The following is a 12,331-nucleotide window of genomic DNA, read 5'->3' on the forward strand; positions in this document are numbered from 1 at the left end:
ACTGTATAAGAAAGAATGTTGGTCAACTGCATACAGTAACTCGCATACATAAGAAATTCATAAATATTATCCTTCACTTAGTAATGAAAGGTTAATTCCTTGCCCTGTTAATTATATTTTTCTTATTTATTAAATCATGGCGAATTGCTTCTTGTAAACAAGTTGGTATTGAAAGATATCAACACACTACAGTCAGACTCAAATATACAAAAAATGACAAGAATGCTAAAAAAGACAGACGATCCTTACAAAACTATTTTGACATTATCGTGCAACATCATTACTGAATGGATACTGACCTGCTGAATTACTGATGGGAAGAAAATTACTAGCTACTTTGCCACCGGCATCAGAAAACTTGCAGCAGAAATGGCAAGATTTAAAGAAACTGAAGAAATCGGAAAACTATAAGATGCTCAAAAGAAAAATTATGAACTTCGACATCGCGCCTAAAATATGAAAACACTTCCAGAAGGGAATAAAGCATTGATCAAAGATAATTTTTCTTCAGCATTGTTAAATCTGAGGCATCTACACCTCGTTCATACATGGTAGTAACTGACGAGAGAGAGAGATATATATATATCGCGTAAAAGGAGACATTTAAATTCCCATGCCTATCACAGTATCAGAGCTTGTCTGAGTGAATTTTTTAAAACCCTGATACTTGACTCTTGATGAAAGCAAATCAGCATCTATCAAGCAAACTTGATATTTCACACGTTTGGGAAGATTGTGAAACCCACATGAGAGACAGAACGTGTTCAGAAATGCGGTCACCAGGTCACTTTACATTTTAAATGTTAATATACTCAGGATGGGAGATATAGTGTTAGCCTAATTCTAATTAGCTTTAAATGTCACTCAACTGTTCTTGACAAAGAAAGTAATCATACATTCCACACTGGACTGGAACTGATTTACATCAACAGCTGGTCTATGTTATGCCTTCACAGGGTTTAAGTTCAATGAGAAAAATACCTTGAGGGCAACTCCTCAACTGTACTGCTATTTTGTAATTAATAAATACTTATTATGCGTTGAATACAAATACGCCATAATAGATTAAAAGTATTCGTTCATATTATCATAAGGAAGCAAATATCGAGTAATGCACTGTTATCCTTCTTACCGTCCAGGTTAATATGCAGAATAAAAGCCGTCTTTTTACCGATTGAGTCTGGTTCACTTCATTGATAAATGGTGCTCACCTGGATCATTCTGTTTCATATAAAACTTGGAACTAGCAATTGATATCAGCCTATAACAAATCATAATTCCCTACCATATACTTTACCTCTTTTAATATCCCATCGTTCATTCAATGCATGCTTCATTGAATCGGGTAAATCTCTCTCTCTCTCTCTCTCTCTCTATATATATATTTATTTATATATTCTCCACGCCTGATTTTTACATATTAATTTCATGCGTTTCTCTTTGTTTCCACCTTTCGTTCAATGTTAATTTCTCCTTGCATTTTGTAATGATAATACTAATAATAATGATGATGATAATAATAATAATAACAATAATAATAATAGTCCTTGTGTGATGATGATGACACAATTGGTACAGAAATTAATCTCACTTGTGCACTTTATTACCTGCATATGCAGAGGCAAATATATAAAATACAGTTGAGAAACAAACATTATACCAAAAAGGTATAATGATTGATATACACATAAACAATTAATTGTTGATATAGCACAGAGAGCATTGTATACACCAACATGTATGATTGAAAGCTTTTTCATTCACACACACACACACACACACACACACACACACGGGTGAACGCACAGGGGCATTTTATATAATACATACAGATACAAATATACCAGAAAGTTGACCATAACCGGTTATCGACATTATCTGGATTGTATCCATTTCAAACACCTGTGACGAAAGGAATGTTCTGATGATGCTTTTTTAACATCTATAGGTAGACAGTTCCAAATGATTGGACCCACGAAGACCAAACTATTTTTATACAATTCCATTTCGGGCTTAGGAAGAAGAGAGTTATAATTTGGCATAGAACGTAGTATCGATATACTAGAAACTGTATTGACATTATTTGTCCTTTTACTGAGCATATGATTTATATAGTTTGGCGTCGAATCATTAGAAACTAAGTCTTTCCACTTTTGAACAAATTTCTTTTAGAAGCGTTACCACGTATGATGTTGTCATTCATATTTATACGTAATATTAATTTCATATCGTGCGCTGTCATTATTCTCATCTTGTTCTAAGTCATACTTGCTGTACATACCTTACATAGTGATTGGAATGCATCTATCGCTCTTCTTTTCATAATATATTTTCTCAGTGCGCGCCTTCACATGTGATACTGGTGACATATATACATATTTTATTGAATAAAATCTATGAGAAAAGGTATAGATCCCTACTGGAGTTATTATTTAATAACAAAACACTACAATCATCATCACTATTTAGCACCACCTAGACCAACAAGTTGTTCTCCGCCTTTTTTCTGACATAACTGGTGGCGCCACCAGTCATGTCAGAAAAAAAAGGCGGAGAACAGCTTGTAGGTGTACAGCACCACAATAAAACAATATCAAGAGAATACATTAAAGACAACAGCAGCACAAATACCATGTTCACCAATAATAATAATAATAATAAGAATAAGAATTTACTTGACATAATAAATCTGTTGATGGTGCACAAAGTTAGCTTTTCTTAAACTGAATGGTTTCGCTTGTTTCTGTTACTTAGTTTAACACCTTAAGTTGTAACGCTTCATATAGGCCCAAACTAAAAGTATCAAGAGATGCTAATTGTTGATACACGTTCCATGTTGATTTGTTTGATCTATTTGAAGATGTGGACCTCATCACATACCACTTTACAAATATGGAAGTCATTATAGTGTTGAAACATATATCGAAAGAAAGACAGCAATGGAATCAATTTCTTTTCTTCTGTCTGAGTTATCCCAGTATCATGTCTCTATGATTCTTGTAAAATATTTTCTGTTTTCACAATTTTTTAAGGAATTTTACAAAACCATATATCGCTATGAAAGTTCCATCTTCGTTTTTATTAAAAATGTAGACGCACCAGAAATAATATGCAGATGGAAAACTGGAACGGAATTATAAAACTACCTGACATTAATAATTCATTCAAACTAGATATTCATATAAAATACAATGTTATTAGTTTGGTACTAGGTTTTATATATTGGAAAATAAAAGACTAAAATTTTGGCTTATGAAAAAGATGAAATGTGACAGAAATAGAAACTACAAAAGAATAATTTAACTATTATGCAAATTGCTAAAACTTGTTGCACGAATGTTGCATGCACAAGGTTCGTGTAAATTTGTATCATATGCTTTTATAAACTTCCATGTTAATGTGCATTTCGAAAACTTTATTTTAATTTAATTTAATTTTAATTTTAATTTTATTTTAAATTATTTATTTTAATTTAATATTTTAATATTTTAATGGCCATAGTTTCTTCAGTGTTACTTCATATATGCATATAGCCATATATTATTACCGTTTACTGATAATACATTTAAAATATAGTTAAAAATAATGTCATACCTAAAGTACTTCTTCCTTTATGTACTTTGATCAAGAAGTGACCAACATATAAGAAATAAAGCAACATATACACCGAGTTTCTTGATATGTGGAAGCCTGTGAAACTGACAGGCTTATACATTTTTGGAGATAACTCTCTTATTGGTTGATCTTAAAATTAGTCAGTACTGAAACGTTGTAATCTACCATGACAATAAATAAATAAATAAGTTAATTAATTAATTAATTAATCTATTTATTCTTCTTTATATAATATTAAGAAGAAGAAAAGCAAGCAGAAGAAGGAAATGAATTATCTAAATTGATATAATGGTATGGTGATGACAACAATGATGATAGTGCTGCTAATTATAATGATGATGATGTAGCTGGAGGTTGCTTATTTTGTGGGTGAACATTATTTTTAACATGATTGTATATATTCATGATCACCTTAAAAAAACTCTTCTGTTTAAACACTTTTGGGAACCGAAGAAAATTGGACTTAATTTATTTGATGAAGAGATACAGTGCTTTTGTGGAAGATGTTTTTATATTTGTGTGTATGTGACACAATTACACAAACGTGGCAATCATTTTTGTTTCACTTCCGCAGATTATCACATCACTAGCTAAGGGTTATTTACCCTAGCTACCTTATGTTTCATCGTCTCGGAATACATAAGGATGATAATTCAATACTTTAATTCAAAGTTTGAATCTCTTCTGGGACTATTTTAGTAATAAACTAGTATCGCTCATTCATTTTAGCTGATATTAAGTGGCATGACAAGGAGATCAAACCTGGGGGTGGGGGTGGGGGGCTTCACTCAGATATATGACTTGACTTATATTTGGAAGCATACGATTAAGAAACCTTGATTTTAGGTCTATGATGTCAGGAGAAGGAAGTAGATAATATAAACTTGCATGCAGTAGTGCAGTAAAGGAGGGTGGAGGTACGGACGGAGTGTTTGCTCCGGGCGCCAGTGGCCTTGGGGAACCAAAATCATGGATGGGCGCCAGAGGTGTTGTGGCGCCAAAGCCCCTCTGGGCTGTCATCGTCGTCCCGACGCCATTTACCTTTAGTACGTCACTGCTTGCATGCAAATTTAGAATGTATTTATGCTTTAAAACAAACATTGCTCTTGTGGCAATGACAATTTGTTACTTTTGATAAGACACATTATTATTATTATTATTATTATTATTATTATTATTATTATTTTGATATTTTGTTCTTGTTGGCATTGCCAATGACATAAAAGTAGAAAAGTGATACAATATACATCACTTTTGCTTTGCATGTAAAACAAAATAAATTCTTTAAATTGCCTGACAATTTATTCAAAGCGTGCACTTACAGGCAAGTGTGTAAAATGTGGTACAGGCAAATACAAATTTATTTCCGGACACAAAGTGTCTGGTGGTGATATCTCTGTTTCATTAGGAAAATTACCAGGAGCTCTATGGGCTAAGTATCCAGGAGAAAAACATCTTCCTGGATATAATTATTTTGGTCCTGAAACCCGACTTGATATCCGACTTGACAAAGATCAACCAAGACCTGGAGAGTGCCCAATAAATGCGATTGATCAAGCATGTCATGTTCATGATGTAGCGTATAAAAATAAAAATCTACAACAACGACATATTGCAGTTGTAAAGTTGATTCACTCGTTAAATTCCATACAAAATAAATCTCTCAGAGAAAAACTTGCTAGCTTCCTAGTAAAATCTGCGATGAAAGGTAAACTAGTGCTAGGGGCCGGTAATAATTCAACCAGTTATTATTATAATGGAATCGATTTATTATAGCCCAAGAGGAAAATGGAAAGGCAGAGAAGCGATTAGTAAATTTGCTGATGCAGCAAATGTTACACGTTCTGTTGCTGAAAATTGGTCAGCACGACAAGCAATATGGCAAATTTATTTACGACCACCTAAACGAATTCAGCACGCACATTTTGATTCAGCATTCCCAATGAAGTTCATCAGGCAGATATTTTATTTTTACCACACAGTACTATTAAAACCGGTAGACGTCAATCACGCACATACAAATACGCGTTGACTGTCGTTGACGTTGCAAGTAGGTATAAAGAAGCAGAACCACTATCAACTAAAGCAGCAACTGAAGTTGCATTCGCGTTTGAACGAATTTATAACGTGGTGGACTACGACAGCCACAGCTGCTACAGGTTGATCCTGACAAGGAATTTCTTGGTGCAGTATAATCTCTTATGAAAAAACATAATGTCAAAATCAGACGAGGACATACCGCAATTCATTGCGATCAGGCAATTGTTGAACGATTTAAGCGAATACTTCCTGAGAGATTGTTTGGATATCAGTATGCAAAGGAAATAATTCGGAAAGGCAAGAGATCTTGTGAATGGGTTGCAAGCATTCCATGTGTGATAGCTGCGTTAAAAATGAAATTACTCTTGCAATTTCTACGAAACCCATCAGTGTGATCACAAAAAACATATACCAATACAACGACATGACTTTTCAAAACAACCAGTACTAGGTACTGTGACTGTAAGATATTTATATGAACCTGGTGAACTTGAAGGTGGTGAAAAAAGAGCGACTGATCCTATTTGGAGTATTCTGACACATAACATTTCCAGTGTGGTAAGATCCACGGGTAGACCTGCAATCTACAGTCTAGATTCAACTGCTCCTCAGCGTCGATTTGTACTCGAACAATTATAAGTAATTCATGAAGACACACAATTACCACTGCGTTCACTTTTGTGAACTGGCGCCTCGACGTCGATTGCATTCATGACAGGTCAGCATCATATTTTCGCGTGTGCGACCAAGACTACTATTAATTCTATCTACGGAAAACTGTCTTGGATTATTATTTGAATATTGCCAAAACATTACTGTGTTACAGCTCGCACAATGATTATTCTGTTGTTGTTTCAGCGTCATTTTAAATTCAGCATCGAGATCAAAGTCGCGTTTATTTTTTTTGTCACACTGTTTATAACTAATTTGTTTCTTACTACATTGTCGCTATTGTCAGCAATGGTTTCTTGAATTTGATTATTATTTTCTGTGAAAATGATAACCCTCCGCAGCGGAGATATTCTTCTCACTCGAGACACTGCGAGATAAACTAAATTTGACCATTCGATACGACCATCAACAATCCAAATATTAATATCAGAAATAGTTAATCCTTGCGACGAACGAATCGTTATATCATATCCCAGAGTCCACGGTGTTTTGTCCATCGTTAAAGCGCTCTCAACGACACTGACACGAACTAAAACAATATCATTTAACACAAGATTTCGTTTCCTTGACTCTGCCATGTTGGAATTTTAACGTCGTTATTTTACCGTCGCGTATCTGCTGGTCGATAACACAATGGTGCAGGTATTTTTGAAAACTTTTCTTTATGTAACAGAAATAATTGTTGTTGAAGTGTATCACGAACTATCTACTTGCTACTATCAAATCATCTGGTCTCCACACTTGCAGAAAATCGTTCATAGGAGTTTCTGAAATTATCTCACGCATTATTTCACCATGAATTTTATTTGGTTGTAGTCTAATTTATTTCTTAAGCTCTCTTAATTCTTGATCAAGCGCTCTATGATCATTAGTTATTTCCTCATAATAATCTACAAACTTTTTTAGCCATTCGTGTGGAGACAATCCAACAAAAGGTGGCTGTTGACCACGATCGCCGCACATTATTACAGCATTATTTTTTTTCAACAACCAATCAAGAAATATTTTTAATGTCTGCAACGACACTGTGCATATTTCATCCCAGATAATAATCTTTGGAATATATTTCTCGCCCATTCATTCAGAGTCCATGTATCTCCCTTCCATCAGAAGAAGCTGTGATAGGTATGAGATTTAACTCCTTCATTTGTTCATTTTTCACAGATGGTGATGATGACAATTTTGATATTTAATTATTTTTGTAATAAATATCTTTGATTTAAATTTATCGAAACGTAAGCTAACATTGAAGATCTTAAATGAGTAAACTGCGGTGACTCACCATCAGTGTAACTCACAATTGTACCTAATTTAGTTCCGTCCGATAAGTTAACATTTCATCGTCTTATAAATGTATTTTTTTTTTGTTGTATCAGCAATTATAAAATCTAGTTCAACATCATCTATAATTAATTTTGCACAATGTCGTTTATGATCATATGAACCTCCTTCGGTAAATTTACCAATTTTTTTTTCTGCCAAGATTTATTTTACGATTTCATTCTCAAAATCAGTCATATCAGGATTTTCATCATCATAATATTTCTTTTGCTGTGGTAACCAAAGGTGTTTCTGCGAACTATATGATATAATTGCTCTTCACTTACAACCAACGATAATAATATTTTTGAATCGAACATAAATAGTAATAAAACTATTTGTGCCCACATTTTCTCAGAAAAGTGTTTGCCAAACCAGACATAACAAATCATATTGAGATCTTCGGCAAACTTAAATGACTCGATACAAGCAAATCCAGTCAGGTCAAAATTTGGTAATGGTTGGATGCCCAAATTGCCCAAAAAATTTCGAGCATTCTCCCATTCCAGGAAAATTTCCGGGATAACATGCAACCATATCAACCAAGATAATATCTTAATAATCGTATCTGGTATTCCACAATCCACCGTGTCCGTATTCCACACAAATGCATTGTATTTCTTCAAGAAATTTCAACCGTGTTGGTTTCAATGAAATTTCCTTCTGAGCAACAGTTAAAGATACAGAAGTTGAACAATTCGTATCTCTCTCACGCGCGATTGAAAAATTTAGACCAGAATTATCTCGCGAATATGGAACAAAGAAGAGTATTAATACGCGTGTAAGACAATTGAAAATGACTATGTCAAATCGTGAAACGATCCATGGTGAAAGTGAAAATGAAAGCGCTGTCATTAGTGACAAAGTCACTTAAGGGGATTGTGAAAATGAAAGTGAAAGTGTTAATACCAAATAATAATACGTGTAATATTTATTCTGAAATTTATTTTATTCTGATAATATTTATTCTGATTGAGTCATATAATCATTATTTTAAATACCATTTACCCCATCAAATTATAAAATCTGACTGCCTTGACTTTGTCAAGGTTGAGTACCATTTACCTGAAATCTGGACAAGAGTCAGTATTCTGTTATAATATATTTACTTATTCCTTGACAAAGTCAAGAGTGGAATTATTATTATTATTTATTTTATTTTTTTGTGTGTTTTGGATGAGATTTTTATTATTTTGAATATTATTTATTCCATCAATTTGATGAAATTGTTTGATAATCTGGTTTAATTTGGGTAATATGCCCATCAATTTGATGAATTTGTTTGATAACCTGATTTACTTTGGGTAATATATACATCAATTTGACGAAATTGTTTGATAATCTGAAAAATTATGGGCAATATACCCATCAAATTATAAAATCTGACTGATAATGATTAAAAAATAAATTCTGTTATAATATATTTTATTTTACCTGATTAGGAATCAGGAAAGAAAATCAATCACGAACGTGAAAGATTTATGATCTTACATACAGATTCAAATTCAAAACTTTTCATCTCAAATCAAGCAAGTGTCCGGATTGGTCAGTAAGCTTGAAATGTATCCTTGATAATAGCGGATTATGACATTGTAGATAAACCAGATTAATGGGTTCTTGTACGATCAAATATCCAGGAGGTACTTGAGGCGTAAATGTATATAAAATATATCCCTGTTGAGCCTGACTGGATTTTTTCAAGATCTACTTGATAGCTGCCATCACATACAAGATTACTGCGATCGTTGATGTGATGCTTACAATTCCTGGTGAAATATGACGACCTCAACCGTATGGAGCATTATTGTGTTTGAAAATACCTGGAGGTGGGGCTATTTTTCTCCAGGATTCAACAATTTTAGGAAAATATTCAATGACTAATTTTTTTAGTTCCTCTTTGTCATAATAGAGTAATATAAATGAAAAATCGCCTGGTTCATTATACTCTTCTTCGCTTATTATATAATCATTGATAAACGGTTCTCCGCGAAAGAGAAGTGCTTGGTTTAATACTGCTTCAATGAAACTTTTATTAACATAATCATAATCTGATTCTATTTGATTTAGATTTTGTATTGTTTTAATAATTTATATTTTTACATCATCATCATAATGTTGTGATATCGACAAAAACAGATTTATTATTTTGCTAATTGATTGATTAATCTCAGAATTAATGGGATTGGAATACATTTTATAAACTTCTGTGTATCTTAACTCGCCACTAGTAGTATAAAAACGATGCAAATCCCACGGAAAAACATCTCGATACACTGGAATGTTTACATATTTTTGTTCGTTAGTAGAAAATTCGGCGCGTTTTGGTTCTCGTGGTCCTTAATATTTTGGCGGGATTTCTGGGCATCCTAATACTGTTCGGATGGACGAGTGATATGTATCAACGGCATAATCTAGAGTATTTGTTTCTATCGCGGTTGATAATGTTGGTTCGTGAACAGTGATAGCTGTTTTGGATTCTTTTTCTGCGCTGGAATTCATCGTTGATTTGTTCAATCTGAAAATTGCCTGTGGGAATGCTAACAACTTGCCAATCAGGAGTTCCATCTGGTTTATTTTTATTTGCAAATACGACTGAATTATTTACTGGTAATCCAGCAAATGATTTTGATCTAATATTTGGCCAACTATGATATACTCGTATTTGTGCTAGTGCTATTTCTTTCGCTGGAATTGCAGTTGGAAAGTTGACGCTAAACGCAGTATTAGTTGAACTTGCTGATATCATGGTGGTTTTCAACGGTGTTGTATTAACAACAATTCGTTTGGCGTTGACACTATTATTATTATTATTATTATTATTATTATTATTATTATTATCATCATCATCATCATTATTATTTTCTAAGTCGGAGGAAGATTATGACACATTTGTACCTTCGAGGTAAATCTTAATCAATTCTGTAAACTCAGTATCTGATATTATTACATCACTTAAGCCTGATGATATCAACGAAGATAATTTTGGAGTATGCTAGCGTCGCTGTTTGTAACTTTATTATATATTCCTGTTGTTTATTTTCGCTTCACTTAGATATTTTTTGCGATAATATTAAGAATACCGGCAAATGTTGTTGCAGCTGAAACACAAATAGCAGCAGAGGGGGCGAACAGACCGACTTTGGAAGCGTCCAAAAACCGAAATAAGCCTTCCTAAAAAAAAGGATTAATAACTTTAAAAATCGAAATAACTAACTACAGAGGCTCTCTCAAAGAGTTTTCCTCTGGGTTAGTCCACGTTATTTCTCCAACTAAAAACTTGTTAATGGCGAGTATATTACAAAAACGAACCAGCTTGAGGTCCCGCCCGCTCTGCTGCTATTAATTTATCCAAATATTTTATCAAGTCCGATTCGATATCTTGTTCTAGGATCGTGCAAATTTATTGTTATAAATCCATGTGCAGTAGTTTGCGCTCGTGGAAAGAAATTTCTGAATTTAATCATATCCATGTCACCGCTGCACCAAGTTTGATGAATATTTCGCAACGTATGTGTATCAGCTCCATTAAACACAACTAAAATATTACAGTTATCTCTGATCACTTTTGGTATTTGTGTGTATCGCTGAGTAACATAAACGACATCGGTATTTTTATGTCTACCTCGAGAAAAAATCCTAGCTGGATTTGATTGTTTATCCAGCATCACATCATCGTATACAACTAAATTATTAATAAATCCGTCTATGGAATCTACTGATGGTGCTTCATCAATATCGGTTATAAACTCGATAACATCGTTATCTTTATCTATTCGCGCGTTTTCATTAAAATCCTTGAGCACATCATAACATCGTTGACCATCAACTGACGGGGCTACCAAATATAATTTATCCCACTTTAACCATCTCATTATAAGATTAAGTAACAACTGTGTCTTTCCACTTCCAGATGGTCCTATTATTACCATTCTGATGGAATTTGGTAACGCAGGATGGTGCTTGACAGGTTCTCGTTTTCTTGTCACTGAAAAATCAATTATATCTATGCTGTATAAAATATCCATGGATTTATATTGTGTGAAGTGCAGGACGCGTACCCCGACGGATACACTAACAACAATTACCACAAAAAATAACAGATCAGCGGTTACGGGTAAGTGTACGCGGTGTGGTACAAAGAAATTTAAATTTATTCCCGGTGATAATTCAGGGACAAAGTCAGCGTTAAAAAAAAAAACCAAAAAAAAAAACCCACCAAAAAAACGAGGTGATATTGCAGCAAAATTAGGAAAATTACCGGGAACTTCGTGGGCTAAATATCCAGGAGAAAAACATCTACCAAGATATAATTATTGCGGTCCTGGTACTCGACTCGATATCAGGCTTGATAATCAGGATCAACCAAAACCAGGCGAGGAACCAATAAACGCTATTGATAAAGCATGTCATGCCCATGATGTTGCGTATAAAAGCAATGATCTACAACATAGGCATATTGCAGATGTGAAATTAATTAATGCGCTAAATTCTATAAAAAATAAAAATATCAAAGAAAAATTAGCTAATTGGTTAGTAAGATCCGAGATGAAAGGTAAATTAGCACCAGGGGCAAGTAATGTATAAATGGAATCGATTTATTATTCACCAATTGGATACTGGAAAGGTAACGCAGCGATTAGTAAAATCGCCGAGGCATCAAAAGTTACACGTGTTACTGCTAAAG

This window comes from Sinohyriopsis cumingii, unplaced genomic scaffold (genome assembly GCF_028554795.1).
Source record: "Sinohyriopsis cumingii isolate HCF-2022 unplaced genomic scaffold, ASM2855479v2 utg001591l, whole genome shotgun sequence".
In the NCBI taxonomy this organism is placed as follows: domain Eukaryota; kingdom Metazoa; phylum Mollusca; class Bivalvia; order Unionida; family Unionidae; genus Sinohyriopsis; species Sinohyriopsis cumingii.